The sequence below is a fragment of the Pocillopora damicornis genome, chromosome 1 (genome assembly GCF_964200805.1).
Source record: "Pocillopora damicornis chromosome 1, jaPocDami1.2, whole genome shotgun sequence".
In the NCBI taxonomy this organism is placed as follows: Eukaryota; Metazoa; Cnidaria; class Anthozoa; order Scleractinia; family Pocilloporidae; genus Pocillopora; species Pocillopora damicornis.
In genome coordinates, this window is record NC_142670.1 from 34677242 (window position 1) to 34696516 (window position 19275).

The 19275-nt window shown below is 39.4% G+C and overlaps 1 long non-coding RNA gene across 1 annotated transcript; it reads left to right on the forward strand.

Moving 5' to 3' along the window:
* Positions 1–8279: 8279 nt before the first annotated feature.
* On the forward strand, positions 8280–17746 carry LOC149053487 (uncharacterized). Its single transcript, XR_016185583.1, has 3 exons — positions 8280–8583; positions 13419–13490; positions 17647–17746. It is a non-coding gene; the product is annotated as an uncharacterized LOC149053487 (long non-coding RNA).
* Positions 17747–19275: the final 1529 nt, after the last annotated feature.

The following is a 19275-nucleotide window of genomic DNA, read 5'->3' on the forward strand; positions in this document are numbered from 1 at the left end:
GGAGACTCTTTGGTGCAGTGGCTATACTCCAAGCTTGGTGAGCCCTAGCCCTGACCGACAATTTATGTTGTGTTATTGAGCTAGTTACTTCACACAATGTCTGAGCTTATTTCTTCATTTAGCCTTTGTTTGTTTTGTTTCTGTCAAGCTAAGATAACCTCTGCGGGGAAATAAATGGATTTTTTTTAAGATTTAATTTAACTCGAATGTTTGAAATCGTCATTCTTTTTGTCCCAGCTGGAGCAGAAGTCGATTTGTGGTATTACTTCACTCTCTCCTGCGCGGAGTATAAAATAAAGTAAAGTATATTTTTATTTAGGATTTGTTTAATGGTCTAAAATTCAATAAATGGAGTAATTGTGCTCGCAAGACAGAGCTCAGCTTTTCTGCAAGCCACCGTCTTTTTTCTTGATCTCAATGTATCATTTATAATTTCTTCATAATAACTATCAACTGTTTTTGTTGCAACCAGACTAATTGACTCGTTACAGTTATTGCAGGTTTGATTGAGTATGATAAGCAAGCACGTGCACAAGATTGGAAACGAGTCCAGGAGTTTGACGGGAAAAAATTTCTCTCAGTTTCACGGGGAAATTATGTGGAACTAAACTTTACAATACGCAGCGACTTTCCACGACTATGTCTATGGGGATTTAATCTTGAAATTCGTGATGGCAGTAGTCAGTCAACCAATCTTCTTGGTGAATTCTGTGGAGATTACGGAACTGGAGTAGTGAGATCCAGTGGACGATACATGTGGTTGAAATTTATCCGGACAGATCTCTATAACTTCGACGTATTCTATACCGCCAGATCCATCAATGAAACAGGCATGATGTTTCTTTCAATAAATCAATATATACCTATATATATGCATATAGATATATATTTATTACTAATTTTTAATTCCAGAAACAAGTAGACTTTTGGTTAATAGAGTAAGAGAAGTGGTAGGTTTTAAGCTTGGTAAACAAGTAGAAAAAGATGTTTTTCGTCTGGTCTCGAGCGTAGGACGAAGAAATGAAAATTTCCAAAACTACAAGGTTTTATCCACTTTGTGAGATTATTTTGCCATTCGGCGACGAATTTCTTTACTTCTTTTGCTGAAAGCCAGGCTTCTTTTTACTTTCACCTATGGACTCTTTTCCTTTTTATTTTTCTCCATTCACATGCTAGTTTTAAACGCAGACGGATAACAGAGATTTCGCCCGCATTTCAATATCTCACCAAAATGTTCTTGGAAATTATAGTGAAATCACTAATGCTTAGTTTGACATGAAAAACAAAATTAAAACATAAAAAAATAAAAAGTTGGCACTCGAAGGTCTACCGTATCCTTAAATCCACAGACAGACAGGCGGAGACAAAGAAAGGGGAAGGATACAAATAGAATCCGTATGTTACTTTGGCCTGAACACTGAATTGTGTCAGAGTTAGAATATTTTTTGATGAGCATGTATAGGAATTATCCTCCCGAACTGTTTCTAAGGTTTTCTGCATACATACACCATTATAATTCCAACAATTATCTTCCTTTTTTCTTTGAAATCTAATATAGTCAATCCTACGTTGGATCAAGCTGCAAATACGCAGTGTGTATTTTTGAACAGAACCTCTAAACTGTGGTGCCCAGTGAAAGGTGCGCCAGCTCCATACATTGTATGGAGAAAAGATGGTGTCACTGTTCAAAATAGTACCAGCATAACATTTCCGCTTCAAGTAACTTCAGAAGACAACGTGAATTATAGCTGCGAGGTAAGAAGAGATGGAGAGGTATTAAGAAGAAACATCAGCCTCAGAATTGAAGGTGAGGTATTATTGTTTTGTTGAAGTATATCAGTACTTTGTATAATTGGATTATCTAAACCTGTACTTTTTCATTTGCTCAAAATTCTAACCACCCAGAAAACGTTTAAGCTACTTTGGTGGTTGGATCTTATTTGACCTTTCAAAAGTGATCTTTCCATATCCCTTTTATTTAATTTGTATGTTGTTTTTAGGTTTGAATGCTAATTATTTGTATGATAGTTATCTCGTGAAGGGGAAGGCGTATATGATGATAACCAAAGGAAATTCACATTTGTACGCTTAAACTTGTTTCTATTCCAAGTGAAGTTACTTTAACAGTTCGTCGATTTTGGCGCCTGCATAGAGTGTACCTGAAGTTCGTGTTTTCAATCCAGTTTTCATCTTTGACTCATGATCAGTTAATTTACATCGTAACTCTGAAGTGTTCGTTTAATCTTGGTAATTGTGATTTTACAGTAATGTTCTATCAAAGTGAAATATTCTTCGTTGCCCAAACAACTGAATTAAGTCTTACAAATTTGAAGCCTTTGTTGACGAATTTTAACGGCCAATCATTTCTTGCCTCATTTTAGAGTGCCCAGGCTCTTGCGAGTGTGACGTCCTCCACCAAACTATCGTTAGTGTGAATTGCCGTGGAAAAAGCTTTAATTCAATTGCATGGAAATTTCCGCCTGCTATGTCAAAATTGTGAGTGTAATTAAACAGTTATAAACACAGCGTGTAGTTAAATAACAAAGTGTGAAATGAAGGATTTGCTTTATCGGGTTGATCAAAGAGTGTAATTAGCTGTCAAGCCACGCTAACGAAGAATCTAAACTCATTTTAAGTCTTAACTCTCGATTTCAACAACGGTTGCAGCACACATATCGTAACGGTTGTACTCAGCATGTACTTTTTACACGTTCTAACGTTATCTTGATAGGCACTTAAGAAACAACAAGCTGAGGGACTTGCCCCAAGGAATCTTCAGTAATTATATCCAGATGGAGTGGCTGTAAGCCAAGACTATTTGTTATTTGTGTCAGACACGTTTGTAATGATTCTTGATAGGAATTTGAGTAACAGTGAACTAAAGGACTCCTCCCCGAGTAATCTGCGGTTGTAATGTTGAGTCTTTCTAGCTCCCAAAAATCATGACTAGCTTCGCCCAACCTTTACATGAACACCTGAAGTGTACCTGAACTCATTATTTCAGTCACTGTGTCAGTGACACGGACTGACGTGTGATCTTATGGCCTGATCGTCCGGATGGGGGTAGTCCTGCGAAGGATAGTTGTCGACTGACAATATTTCTTTACTCGACCCTTAGGATAACCTCCGCTGGACTTATCGAAACGTCGGAATTGGTTCCGAACACAATCCTTCGAAGCACCACTTTCACCCGGACAATAATAATTACCCGATAAATTCTTCTTAATTTGGGGAGCCTCCCCGCTAGAGATTGCGAAATCCCCCCCACCGCTGCTTTTTTAGTGTTAATGGGTATTTAATCAATGCCCCCTCCCCCTCCTTCAGGCTCTGGGTTTACATAGAGCTCCCAATCTAAGAATTAAGGCACAGCCTCCAAAAATAAAGAAAAAATACTTAACGTGAAAATGGAATGAGCTCACTTCCAGTTCTGGTTAAGCACAAAATAGGCTATATTCATGGCTGATAGAAAAGAAATGATCACATAGATTTGTTTGAGCCCCCCTATCAAAGCTCACACGAAAGTACAGCATTACCGGATGCACCCTTTGATTTAATGTAATTATCGAATACATGGTAATGAACACCACCCTCTACCAATTCTCGGCAGGGATATTAGCAACAACCAGTTGAAGGAATTACCATCAGGCATATTCAGTACCAATACCAAGCTGTCCGCCCTGTAAGTTAGGACCCTTTCTTCTTTTTGTAAAGAATGCCTAAGATCCATCTCGCACAGGGCAAGATAGATATCATATCAAAGCATGCAAGGAAATACAGCATTACCGGATACACCCTTCAATTCAACGTAATTGTTGAATACATCGTGAAACACCACCCTCTATCTATTCTTGGCAGGAATGTAAGCAACAACCAGTTGAAGGAATTACCATCAGGCATATTCAGTAACAATACCAAGCTGTACTACCTGTAAGTTCGGACTCTTTCTTCTGTTTGTAAAGAATGCCTTCAGAGGAGAAAGTTTCTTCTTGTTGCGCTTGATTTTAAATCTGCTATAAAGTATACGTTTGTTAGGTAAAGAAAAATAAACAATAGACCATCAATGAAGCAACACAAAATAAGACAACTGGTCAGATCGAATTTAACTTATGCAAGTCACAAATTTATTCTAACATTCAAGTTGAACCTTCTTGCGAAGAGATGTTATCTCACTTTTCCAGCTTTACAATGTGTAAAGCACTCAGTTGTTCTCAGTACTTAAAAATTAAAAAAACCAACAAGTTTCAATTAGTTTTGAGCCATATTATTATTCGTAATGCTACCTTAGGTTTCTTCATGTAAAAAACGGAAAAGAAGACATCGGTTCTTGTAGAATATGACTTTTTTAGGATATTAGAACATTAAAAAATAAGAAATTTCTGGCTTACACAGTTCCTGCACTTAACTTTCATAAGTGGAGGCACATAGTTTGTCTTCTGACTTTTTATAGACCTGTTTCATACGTCCCCAATATTGAACTAAAATATATGTAAATTAAAAAGTAAGGACTATTCTTCTTAGTTTTAATCCTGCTGACATTTTAAAAGGAAGACAATAGAACGTAAACAGATAATTTCAGGGACAATTAGTGGCATTCAAGGCTTTATAATAATTAGACTGTGTCGCTAAAGTCACAGATTTGTATTATTGCTTGATACATTAGTCTTGATAGACCCATCAGCCCCCGCTATAAAAAGCTGAGATCGGAATCCATCTTACATGCAGGGAGGATGTAGTTTTTAATTACTTGGTGATTATTCACCCCAGTAAAATCAAATTAATCTTTAATAATTTATACAGTCATCCATTCAAGCACTTCTCAGCCTTATTTTCTTTGGAGCGTTGAGTTGGGAAAAGGGGGAAGTGGGGGAATAGCCCTTAGAGGCCTATTTTTACTAACCAAAGGGAAGTGCGTCTCGTTGTGTCGTTCAATCGTCCTTGATTCCGATGGATGAAAAGAAAACTCAGGCACTATATCATTTATTCGAGTCTCTCATTAAGGTTCTCTAAGAGTCTTATTCATTGTGCATTAATTTTGGTCCAGAGGATGTGACCATCACTTCTGAATGCGGGTTGCAAGTTTCAATTCTGCGATAAAAAGACCATCCGTATAAAACAAAGTAGACTTTATTAATGCTGGAATACAAATTATGCGACGCTGTCGAGAGATGTGCCCATTAGTCGCATCTTCTTCATTTTCAATACATCTGCTTGTAATCCGTGTAGATACCCGTCGCAAGTTTCAATTTTTCGATTAAAGAAAATCCGAATAGGATTTTTAAGATATACTATAACCGAAAAACATCCAATATAGAATATGAACCTCGACTTGCATAAAATTATGCATGTTTTGTTGTTTCCCCTCCCAAATTGTAGGAGGGTCTTGCAATGGTAGGATTGTGGTGCAAGATATCGTGACATTGTAGAACCATGTGTTTTTGGGCTAGTAGGCCATCAAACCTGTCAAACATGGAATCTACCCTCGATTTACACTCGAAGCTGGACATCTATCGAGTAGTGTCTCCCATCACATACATCGCGTCATAAGCCCTCGATATACATACACTCCGGTTTAACCTCTACCTCCAAGGAAGAGAAATTTAGGATCGATACAGTCTTAGAAATGTGGAATAATTACTGCTTGGCAAGACGAACACAATTTTCGAGCTCTAAACAAATTTCAGTCTTAGTAGAGCGAGACCGGCATGAAAGAATGTGAGTGGATCTGGACTCATGACCAAAGAGATGCCTTTGAAGATATCAAAGACGCTTTTAAAAAAAGCACCAGAACTCAAGTACTTCAGAAAGGGTGACCCAACAGAGGGCCAAGGAGATGCGTCCAAGAATAGACTTGACTTTTTACTAATACAGCAAGGTGAACCAGTGACACTTCCGTTGGCAGAGAGGAAGTACTCTAAGATCGAGAAGTAATTTTTGTTCCCAGCACAACCACCAATATGTGTTCGTTAACAAAGTCGTCCTGCGGACTGATCAAAAAGCCCTGGTCTTTATTATCCAGAAGCCCTTAGCATCAGCACCCAAGAAGCTAAAGTGCCTTGTTACCATTTCAGCAGTATGACTACGAAATAAGCTACAAGCGTAACAGAGGTGTGCTGCCGGCCGGCTATCTATCGAGAGCTTTCATGAAGGGCTGTGAGCTTACCCTCGCAAAACAAGTGGTCGATCGCATTCATAACGACCACTTCTTTTCCGTTCCAGATCACCAACTCAATGAAACCCAGAGAGAGAGATTTGTGACCCAACTCTACAGAGGCTAAAATGCACAATCTTGAATGGCTTCCCTGATACAGAAGATGATCTCCCAGCAGTCATCCATCCGAGCCGCTCCAGACGAGCCTCAAGCACCTCCGTTAGCAGACGCTACAATATGACCCAACAACTAGACAAAGCCACAGCGGCAAAACCAAGAACTGGCCAGTCACTTTCTGTAACACCCAACAAGCCCCAAGTAGTGGAGACCAGACCATTAGATCTGGACAGTTGTCAAAGCCATCAAGTTACTTGCAGGACCATGCACAAGTAAAATCAAATGGCTGTCTGTAGCCCACCGTCCTCATCCATCTACCGCTTGAGAGTTCATAGCAACAGAGTACATATCACTGACTATAAGGCATGCAAATTTTGCTTCATGAAGCCTAATCAGGAAACTAACATACCGGTTTCTTTTATTCAATTCTTTTGAAGTCTGAAGCAAATTATTTTAAACGTGATTTTTATCTTAAATAATGACTATACCTGGCATTATAAACCTGAACATAGCATTCTAGTTCGCACATGCTCAATTTAACACGCTGTTTATAATTTTTGATAAAACTATTGAGACATTTTGTGTCATTATTTTAAGTTTCCCACTCTTGTCCTTTATCGGTAACCATTTACAGAACTTCAAGAGGTCAACGTTGACAAGGCCACTCGAAATCAATGGGAAAACTACTTTAAAGGAATGCTAACTCAGCTTTTACATGCGCGTTGTTATTGCTCAAAGGAACGATTACAAAATCATAAAAACAGAGGTAAACATTGTAAGTACGTTCGTGACTAAAACGTAGAGACAATTATTAACTTACCACTGGCGGTGAAGAGATCCTGTCATCGAGCAGAAAGTACCACACAGGGAGATCCGATCGCTATGGCTTTTTGTGCTTTAAGAGGCTGTCTCTCTTATTTCCACCAGGTCAATTTTGCGTCAAAATAATTTTGCCTGAAACTCAGTTAATAGAAAGACTTTACCTAGGAAAGAACTAAATTAGTTTTGGTTTGATTCGAAATAATTTTCTGATTGCATTACGGGCCATAATTATTCCCCAGTCCGTAGGGACCGTCGCAACGTCTCGACAATTGAAAAATAGGCAAATTTTGTAACGTTGTAAAATATTTGATTCGCATAGTTAAGCCACAGAACTTATATCAGATTGCTGTAAAACCTTTCTAGTTTGCCAATAAAGTTAGAATTTGCCCTCTCAACATATTTGAAAAGGCGAATTTTAGCATATTCTGACCACTAGAAATCGCCATCGGCCGATGGCCGTAAATAACCTTGATTTAGACGCTAAGTTTTGGGATTTGGGACCTGGTTGACGATTCTATCCTACACAGCCGTTAATTTTAGATCTTTATAGGCAAAAATATGCAAAAACACCTGTACGTTTTCGATTTTTCAAAAGTTATGACCGTTTGAATCAGCACATGTACGAGCATTCGCGATTTTTTCGCCTACACCAAAATCGAACCACTGGAGCAGATTTCGTCATAAATACAGCTTACCCGCCTTGCAGCCCGGCTTCATAGCTCACTTCAGAATTTTTCTAATAACCAAATTGGTGAAATCCATGATAACTTCAACAAATAGCTTGGTATTGCCTTCGAAAAGTAGGCGGCATCCATCGTGATTCGTGGTATCAAAACAAATGCCGGAATTGGCCACATTTCGCGGTGAATCACCCATTTAACATCGCTGCAGAGCTGAATTTTTTCCAAAATCAGGATATAAACTCTCCATGTCTGGAAGCTGAGGGAGAAATGAAGGTTTTAGGCTTCTGAAGTGAAGAAATAATCGTTTTGTTTTGTATCCCAAAGTAATATTTGGGCAGAAAAATTTTGGATGAAAAGAGTAAATGCTTTTACCTGGAGTTTGATATCATATGCCCAAATATTACTTTGGGATACAAAACAAAACCATATGGCACAACGTACGGCACAAGCTATCAGCGGTCTTCTCTTTTGTGCGGACCTTTGTGAAAACAGTATAACATCGAACTGGATCTAAATTTAAGCGATTATTTCTTCACTTCAGAAGCCTAAAACCTTCATTTCTCCCTCAGCTTCCAGACATGGAAAGTTTATATCCTGATTTTGGAAAAAATTCAGCTCTGCAGCGATGTTAAATGGGTGATTCACCGCGAAATGTGGCCAATTCCGGCATTTGTTTTGATACCACGAATCACGATGGATGCCGCCTACTTTTCGAAGGCAATACCAAGCTATTTGTTGAAGTAATCATGGATTTCACCAATTTGGTTATTAGAAAAATTCTGAAGTGAGCTATGAAGCCGGGCTGCAAGGCGGGTAAGCTGTATTTATGACGAAATCTGCTCCAGTGGTTCGATTTTGGTGTAGGCGAAAAAATCGCGAATGCTCGTACATGTGCTGATTCAAACGGTCATAACTTTTGAAAAATCGAAAACGTACAGGTGTTTTTGCATATTTTTGCCTATAAAGATCTAAAATTAACGGCTGTGTAGGATAGAATCGTCAACCAGGTCCCAAATCCCAAAACTTAGCGTCTAAATCAAGGTTATTTACGGCCATCGGCCGATGGCGATTTCTAGTGGTCAGAATATGCTAAAATTCGCCTTTTCAAATATGTTGAGAGGGCAAATTCTAACTTTATTGGCAAACTAGAAAGGTTTTGCAGCAATCTGATATAAGTTCTGTGACTTAACTATGCGAATCAAATATTTTACAACGTTACAAAATTTGCCTATTTTTCAATTGTCGAGACGTTGCGATGGTCCCTACGGACTGGGAAATAATTATGGCCCGTAATGCAGTCAGAAAATTATTTCGAATCAAACCAAATCTAATTTAGTTCTTTCCTAGGTAAAGTCTTTCTGTTAACAGAGTTTCAGGCAAAATTATTTTTGACGTAAAATTGACCGGGTGGAAATAAGAGAGAGAGCCTCTTAAGCATCTAACCTCTGATCACGAGTCTACAGGTGACGTCCATAGCAAAGCAGTGCTCATTCGCCGATGATGCAGGTGGGACGGGCTCTACTTCAGAGATGAAGAGATAGTGAGACATGTTGAGTACCCTAGGTCCAGATTTTGGCTACTTCTCAAACGGCAAGGAGCGCTGGATTATTGCAGAGCCGAACAAGAAAGACAGTGTGAAAGAAATATTTAAGGAAACAGTCATTATCATAGCAGTGAAAGCGAAGATACATCTGGTCGCGGCGATAAGTTCACGGGAGTATCAGGAGGATTACATCTGTACGAAGGTGTCTGATTGGGTGAGTGAGGTAGTTCAATTGGAAAAGTTCGCTCAGAAAAGAAGCATAGGCATGCTATGCTGCTTTCACCTTCGGCTTAAAACATCCGTCGACTTACCTCCTAAGAACCAGGATCTACTAGAGCGACTGGTGAATCCAGTATCTCTACTAGTTATTATTGCAATAACGGAAAGCAATTTTAATCAGTCAGATTAAACGGGAGTTCCATAATGCTGTCAAACTACAATATGACTGGCCAGTCGATGGTATTCCCTCCACATGTCCACGTGTGCATGCGGGTAAGTCTTTATGTTAGACCACGCCATGATTTTGTACAACGACATAATGAGCTGAGACCTGGACCCTGAACTCTTAAGTGCGGTATGCAACGATGTTGAAGGCGAATCCGTCCCTCAAGCCATCAGCACAGAACAACTCAACAGAGGAGCTAACAAAACACGAGGCTGGTAATTCTTGCACATGGATTCTGCGAACACCAACGATCGGCATTCTTTGATGTCAGGCTTTTCCAACCAAATACCATGTCCTGTAAGAGCCTAGAGCCAAAAAATGTCTGTCGTATGCACGAGAATGAGAAGAAGCGACAGTTCTCAAGGACAGTTCTCGACATTGAACACAGAACATTTACACCCCTAATATTAACCACAACCGGCAGAATGGGCTAAGAATGCTTGGCTTCAGATAACACAGTCGTCTCGCGAAAATGATAGTTTTAACGAAGAGAGACGAATATGCAAAGTAAGGAAAAAACATCTTTTTTCCTAATAAAATGCGCCTTCATCTGCTCGAGGGGTTCAAGACTAACGTGAAGAGCGCCTTGCGATGCAAAAAATGCTGATTTTGACGTCCAGACAACGGAGAGAAGGAATTCGACTCTGAAATTTTAGATTTCATCAGCTTTTGATCGATTTTTTTAGGTGTAGTTATTTTAAAATGGATTCAATTTCTAGCCACATATTGTTTTATTTTATTAATTTTTTCATAAAGATTAGTATTAAATCACAGTACATACCTGCCGGATATCTATAGCTTGGAAAGACCTTTTTTTCGCTGCTGTAAAAGACAATATTCCTACAAAACGTCCGAAAGGTCGTTGCCCTGTTCCTTGGCTGTCAAGTGCAATTCTCAACCTGATCAAGAAAAAGGAGTCTGTACGTAGGGAGCTCAAGTAGCATCCATCTGTCAAGCTGAGGGAGAAATTTCGTAGCTTATGTGCTCAGATCAAGCGTATGCTCAAGAAAAGTAGAGAAAAATTCTTTGAGACTGTGAACATTGACTTCAAATCCAATCCTGGACGCCTATGGTCAGTTCTTAAGATAAACTTCAAGACACGTAGTATCCCAGAGCTGGTCTCCATAAAAACAGGTCATCAAACCTCGACAAATATGACGTCGCAAGCAGGTAGCAGCAGCAGCGCATCAGTTCCCAGCCACAAACACCGCAGCAAATCTTCACTTCTTTGTGCGAGTTCTTCTGAGGCTAAATCTTTGCGGAGATTTGGAAAACAATTGCAAAAATTGACGTCAAACATGGAATTTACCCTCTTTTTAAACTCGAAGCTGGAAGACTATCTAGCAGCGACGTTCATCACATGTATCGGGTCAGAAGCCCTCGATATCCTGGTTTACCCGATAAAGCAGGATATTCGGCTTTTGTATGCGTGTGGTGATGCTCAAAGGACCGATTACAAAAACCGAAAAAAAAACAAACAAACAACACAAAAGTAGACGTTATAGGTACGTTCGTGGCTAAGACGTGGAGACAATTATTAACTTATCACTGGCGGTAAAAGAATCCCGTCACTGAGCAGAAGGGATCACACAAAGAGCTCCGGTCGCTTTGGCATTTTTTGTTCTTAGCGTCCAGCCTATTATCACGTGTCTACAGGTGGCGTCCACAGAAAAGTAGTGCCGGTTCCCCAATGATGCTGGTGGGACAGGTTATACTACAGAAATGAGATAGTAGGGCATGCAGAGTACCCTGGGTCCAGATTTTGGCTTCCTCCCAAACAAAACGAAGTGATGGATTATCGCAAAAGCGGACAAGACAGAAAGTGGGAAGAAAGTATTTAAAGAAACGGACATCAACAGAACAGTATAGAATGGAAGGCACAACGGAGCACAACGATAGGCTTACGAGAGTATCAAGAGGAATTCGTCAATGAGAAGGTGCCTGATTGGGTCAGTGAAATAGGTTAATTGGCAAAGTTCGCTTAGACACAGCCACAGGAATGCCATGCCGTTACCACGTTCGGCTTAAAACATCGGTGTACTTACTTTCTGGCAACACTGCTCAAGTACCACTAGAGCCACTGGAGAATATAATATCTCTGGGACTTATTACTTGGATAACGAAACGTAATCAGTTAGATACGGACATCCAGAGCTCCTATTTGCCTGGGAGGCGCCTATACCTTGCAAATCCAAGGCGGGAACAGTCAAAGTGACAACATACCTCGTTAAGCATCTCAAACATCTTAAACACACCAGCTACCAGACGAGTCTCTTAGTAAGTCGGCACACAACGTAATCAGTTGCGAAAGACCAGGAAAACTCAAAGACATCATGGTAAGGGCACCACCAAGGATTAAGCTGGTGCTTGACCTTGACCTCTTCGAGAAATGGGCTCCAATTTGATTAAACAGGAGTTCTGTAATGCTGTCAAACTACAATATGGCTGGCCGGTCGATGACATTCCCTCCACGTATCCACGATTGTATGCGGACAAGGCTGTACGTTCAACAACGCCATGATTTGTAAACGAGGCGGACTTGTCATACAACGACATAATGAGCTGAGAGTTCCCGACATTGAACACGGAACGTTAACATCCCTAATATTTACCACAACCGGCAGAATGAGTGACTTCGATAAGAATAAAATACGATTGTACTGGAAAGTAGTATCATAACTGCTATTATCTATACCATTGTTATCATTACCACTGTTGTCATAGCTGTGGTTGTATCATTTATTTGACACTTTGATTTTAGATTTTTTTTTAATCAAAATGGGCGTTTGATAGGTATCCTTAACACTCAGAATATTCACTAGCCTCCTGACATTGAAATGCGATCAATATTCGATTCGATGGGATTTCATAAGGCAAGAACAGATAAAATGCAACGTCAGGGAAAGAAAAAGAGTTAAAGAACATTCTATGTGCACCGCTATCAGATATTCAACTATAAGAATTTACCGCTTTGTGCTTACGAGGTGTCGGTGGATTATGAACCAAGTCTCAATACGACCATTAGGCAAAATACGAAAATGCTTTAGAACGAAGTGGAAGTACTCGGTTTGAGTCCAGAAATGTTCTTTAGATTTTTATAGAGCTGTTTCATGCGTCCCTAAAGATTATTAACCCTTCAAGTAAGATCCTCTGTAAGCCAAAGTTCTGTGTTTGCGGTTATGGTACTAATACTGGAGACAACTTAAACTGCAGTTACGATTGTTCCTTATCGGTCTTAATTATAAATTGATATTTCTGTGAAACTTTATCAGCTTCAGAGCTCAGAAGCCCATTTTCAAAGATGGTTGCAGTTCTAATGTTGTAAAATTACACACTATTTGCGGCTCTTTTATTCTGCCGTGACCATGGGAAATTAGCCTTTTCCCTGGCAGTCCTACCACAAATTAGTCGCAAATGGTAAAAAGGGAATCAATTGTGTTTATCGGGATTCCTCCTAAGAAGGATGTAATCGAAGAAATCATACATGGATGTTGTTATAGACATCAGCAAACGAAGAGCGAGATTTAGAAATAGATTTGTTCGGTTTTTATCCAAAACAACTCTAGCTGGTTAAAATATTGATGATAATGATAATGCGTTTAGATTGATAGAGCAGCTCAATACTTGTTACAAATACTAACTGTCGTCTTTTGCTGAAAGGTACTTGGAAAACAACCAGTTGGAGGACTTGCCAAAAGACATATTCAGTAACAATATCAACCTAATAGAGCTGTAAGTAAAAAAGTAAAGAGTATTTTCAATAGTTTTACTCCAGGCCTACTGAATTTGTAAAGGGAAGACAAGAGGACATAAAAAGGTAAGTTGAGGGACAGTTGTAACATTTAAGGTATAACAATGATTAAACTTTGTCGCAAAGGTTATAAATTATGGTCACATTCTAAGTACGCAGGCTATTAATTATTCTAACAGCCGAGTTGCAACTTACTGCGTGAAAAATTTATCTCCAGACCGATTTTGGTCAAAAGTACTCGCCGGTGAAACCTGTAGTACTAAGCGTACGACGTAAAGCGCATAAAATGTGCTTACTTCCGACGGATGGGCGTGGAGAGACAACAAGAAAACTCAGGCACGATATCATTAATTCAAGTCTCTCGATAAGGCTCTCTAAAAGTCTTATTCACTGTGCATTTACTCCAGAGGATGTAATTATCGCTTTTGAATGCGGGTTGCAAGGTTGAACTGTACGATATAACGACAATCTATCTTAAACAAGGTATAAGTTATTTATGTTAGAGTACTAACTATGCGAAGCTGTCGAGTGGTATACCCTCTAGTTGCATTCTCTTCATTTGCAATATAATTATTTATAATCAGGAGAGGATATCGATCGAAAGTTACAATTTCTCAATTAAAGAAAATCTGAAAAAGCTTTTTGATATACTATCAAGGAAAAACATCCAATGCAGAGTAAGAACTTCGACTTACTTAAAACTATGCATGTTATGTTGTTTTCCCTCCAAAAGTGTAAGAGGGTCTTACAATGGTAGGACTCTCGTGCGAGATATCGTGACCTAGTGATCTTATGTGTTTTTGAGCTGGTAGGCCATCAAACCGGTTGGAAGTCTTGTTTACCTTGTCTTTTCTAATAATTCGGACCGCTAATGTTACAAGGTGGGATTGGAAATTCTCAGTAAGACATGTAGTAGCTTTTAAACTGTGTTTCAGTCGAATTTAGGCTGACTCTGGACCTTGACACAGCGACAGAATCTGGACAAATATGACGTCGCTAACAGATAGCAGCGGCAATGCATCAGTTCCAAACCACAAACATCGGAGCAAATCTTCACTTCTAATTTTCAAGTTCTTCCGAGGCTAGAACTTCGTAGAGATCTAGAAAAATATTGAAATAAATAACTTAAAACACGGAATTTATCCTGCATTTACACTTGAAGCTGGACGACTATCGAGTACCATCTTTCATTACATGTATCGGGTCAGAAGCCCTCCATATCCACCCTGGTTTACCCTTTACCCCTAAGGAGGAGAAAGGCAGGATCGATAAAGTCTTAGAGTGGATTAATTACTCCTAGGTAAGACGAACATAATTTTCGAGCGCTCAACAAATTTCAGGGAAATCGAATACAACAGTCAAGATGGAGTGACCAGCACATGTATCAGCAGTGCAGTGATTATTAGGGCTACTGAGGTACTTTTCTAAATTCCTATAAAAACCTTTCAAGAATGTAAGAGCCGCTACGCCGCCTGTTACGCAAGAATGCTTAGTGGATCTGGACTCATGAGCAGGAAGATGCCTTCAAAGAATTCAAAGACGCTGTTTCTAAAGCACCAGTACTCAGTTACTTTAGTAAGAGTGACCCAACAAGGGGACAAGAAGATGCGTCCAAGGATGGGTTTTGCTTTTTACTGATGCAGCATGGTCAACCAGTGACATATAGAAGTGGGGCGCTCTCGGTGGCAGAGAGGAAGTATTCACAGGTCGAGAAGTAATTTTTGGCGTTGGTCCTTTGCATTGAGCGTATCCACCAATAAGGACGGCTTCTTTGCTGCAGAAGATGATCTCCTTACGGCAATCCATCCCAGGCGCTCCAGACGAGCCTCAAGTGCCTCTGCTAGCAGACGTTCAAATATTATTTTCACAACAAGGCAAAGTCATAGTAGCAATACCAGTAAGGCCCAGTCTCTGTCTGTAATACCGGACAAGCCCTAAGTAGTCCTGTAAGAGCCTAGACTCACAAAAGACCCACAGATATGCGTGAGAATAAGAAGAAGCACCACTAATCAAGGACAGTTCTCGACACTTAACACGAAACATTAACATCCCTCATATTTACCACCACCGGCAGGAAGAGTGACTTCGATAAGAATAAAATATGATAGTACTAGAAAGTAGTGTCATAATTGTATCTTTGTCATCATTATCATTGTTATTATTGCTATGGTTGCTTTTTTCTTCCACAAAATGGGCCCTTGTTTGGTAACCTTAACACTCAGACTCTACACCGGCTGCCTTGTCACTGAAATGCGATAAATTTCGATTTCATAGGATTTAATGAGGCAAGAAAAGATAAGATGCAACGTCAGGGAAAGAAAAAGAGTTAAAGAACATTCTATGAAAAGGGGGGAGGAGGGGGGGGGAGAAGGCCACCACTAGAGGCCTATTTTTTTGCCACCTGAAGAGAAGGGGGCTTCGTTGTGTCGTTCAATTGTGCTTGGTTTTGAATCTGCTAAAAAGGATGAGTTTGTTAGTTACGCCGTTGATGAACGATACACCATCAATAGAGTGACATCACAAAGTCTTTAACCTCTATGTGACATATCAAAACAAAGTCCTGTCATATTTAAAGTAGGCAGGTTACTAATTTATCCTAGCATCCCAGTTGAACCTTGTTGCGTCCAAGAGTTGATTCAATCTTACAAGTTTATGAGGATCTAAGAGTCACAAGTACTCACCAGTGAAAAGCATAGAACTTAACGTTCAATGTAAGGTGAAGAAAGGTACTTATTTTCGATAACTGTACGAGGCCTAGAGAGACAAGAAGAAGACTAAGGCATAACATAATTTGTTCAAGTCTCTCAATAACAAATCCATCCATTGAGAGATAAAAATCACAGGGAGGACACTGTGTATGTAAAGTTAAAAAGAAAAATTATTCAGACAATTTGGGTCTTGGTATGTTAGACTTCCCCCCCCCCTGGAATCAACGTCACCTGGCTTGTAAATGCTCTAAATGACAGTGTGTAATCTTAGGTCTCAATAAAACAGGGCAGATGACATCGGTTTTTAGACAATGCGACTTTGTCAGCAGATCATGATTCTAAAAAATTTCATTTTCGAGCAAACAAGGGGCCTGCACCATGTTTACAAGCACAATGTAATCAAAACCCCTCCCTATTACTTTTGGTAAGCTGTTGGACAACAACCAGTTGAAGAAATTACCATCAGGCATTTTCAGCAACAAAACCCATCTGAGATAGCTGTAAGTTTTGGAGTCTGTCTCATTTGTGTAAGGAACGCGTTAAATCTATCGCGCATTGCTAAAAATACCAACAGATATGACCAACGATGTCTTAGCTCCAAATGAAATTAGCTACGCAGCAGGAATGTTTTATTTTTTGTAAACATGGAATTCTTTTACCTTGCACGTACAATGGAGTAGTGGTGTAGATCAAATGCATCCATCGATTCCACCATCCTATCCCCTGCACTACACTCTCCCCTCACTTCTGCTGAACACCACATACCATTCCCATTTATATATCTTCGTATTTTGCTCGCTTTATAAATTATCAAAGAAAACTTGTGAAGTGTATTCCGAGGTTAATGTGTTTTGAGGTTAAAGTTTTCAAAAACGATTTCCTTTCTAATCGTAGTTTATTATATTGTATAATCTCTTGGTCAAAGACTGCACTCCCAAGTGTCGCCTTTTAAAAGTTTTCCCATGATAAGATTCTTTGGTCAAACAGAGGCGTAGCTTGTCGAAAAGAAAATCTAGTAAGTCAGAGAAAGAAATCTGTACAATGAAGGAACATCACACCGCGTCGATCAAGAGTTTGATTAGCGAAATAAGTTTAAACATGGCATTATCATTTGCGCTGGTACAAGTGAATACAATGTGTATGTAAAGTTGAAAAAAAGCCATTCAGACAAGTTGTCTCTTGGTATTTCTTAAACTCCCCCTCCCTGCAATCAATGTCGCCTGGATTATAATGAGGACTGCTCTAAATGACAGTGTGTAATGTTAGGTATCTATATATAAAACCGGACAGAAGACATCGGTTATCATACAATATGACTTTATTAGCAGATTATAACTCTAAATTATACGTCAGTTTCGAGCATACACGGTGCCTGCACCATGTTAATAAGCACAACGTAATTAAAACCCCTTTCTGTTACTTTTGGTAGGTTGTTGAACAACAACCAGTTGAGGAAATTACCATCAGGTATTTTCAGTGACAACACCAAGCTGAGAGTGCTGTAAGTTTGGAGTCTGTCTTATTCATGTAAGGAACGCGTTAAATCCATCGCGCATTGATAAAAATAACAGCAGATACGAGCAGCGATGTCTTAGCTCCAAGTGAAATCAGCTATGCAGCAGGAATGTTTTATCTTTGTAAACATGGAATTTTTTTACTCTGCACGTACAATGGAGTAGTGGTGTAGATCAAATGCGCCCTCTGACTCCACCCTCCTACCCCCTGTGCTACGCTCTCTCCTCACTTCTGCTGAACACTACATACCATTCCCATTTATATATTTTCAAATTTTGCTCGCCATATAAATTATCAAAGGAAACTTTTGAAGTGTATTCCGAATTTAAAGTGTTTTGAAGTTAGTGTTTTCAAAAACAATTTCCTTTCTAATCGTAGTTTATTATATTGTATCATCTCTTTGTCAAAGACTGCACTCCCAAGTGTGGCCTTTTAAAAGTTTTCCCATGATAAGCTTCTTTGGTCAAACAGTGGCGTAGCTTGTCGAAAAGACAATCTAGTAAACCAGAGAAAGAAATCTGTACAATGGAGGAAGATCACACCGCGTCAATCTAGAGTTTGATTAGCGAAATAAGTTTCAACGTGGCGTTATCATTTGTGCTGGTACAAGTGAATACATTGTGTATGTAAAGTTGAAAAAACTATTCAGAAAATTTGTGTCTTGGTATTTCTTAAACTCCCCTTCCCTGCAATCAATGTCGCCTGGATTATAATGAGGACTGCTCTAAATGACAGTGTGCAATGTTAGGTCTCTATATATAAAACCGGACAGAAGACATCGGTTATCAGACAATATGACTTTATTAGCAGATTATAACTCTAAATTATACGTCAGTTTCGAGCATACACGGTGCCTGCACCATGTTAATAAGCACAACGTAATTAAAACCCCTTTCTGTTACTTTTGGTAGGTTGTTGAACAACAACCAGTTGAGGAAATTACCATCAGGTATTTTCAGTGACAACACCAAGCTGAGAGTGCTGTAAGTTTGGAGTCTGTCTTATTCATGTAAGGAACGCGTTAAATCCATCGCGCATTGATAAAAATAACAGCAGATACGAGCAGCGATGTCTTAGCTCCAAGTGAAATCAGCTATGCAGCAGGAATGTTTTATTTTTGTAAACATGGAATGTTTTTACTCTGCGCGTACAGTGGAGTAGTGGTGTAGATCAAATGCGCCCTCTGACTCCACCCTCCTATCCCCTGTGCTACACTCTCCCCTCACTTCTGCTGAACACTACATACCATTCCCATTTATATATCTTCAAATTTTGCTCGCTATATAAATTATCAAAGGAAACTTTTGAAGTGTATTCAGAAGTTAAGGTGTTTTGAAGTTAGTGTTTTCAAAAACAATTTCCTTTCTAATCGTAGTTTATTATATTGTATCATCTCTTTGTCAAAGACTGCACTCCCAAGTGTGGCCTTTTAAAAGTTTTCCCATGATAAGCTTCTTTGGTCAAACAGTGGCGTAGCTTGTCGAGAAGAAAATCTATTAAACCAGAGAAAGAAATCTGTACAATGGAGGAACATCACACTGCG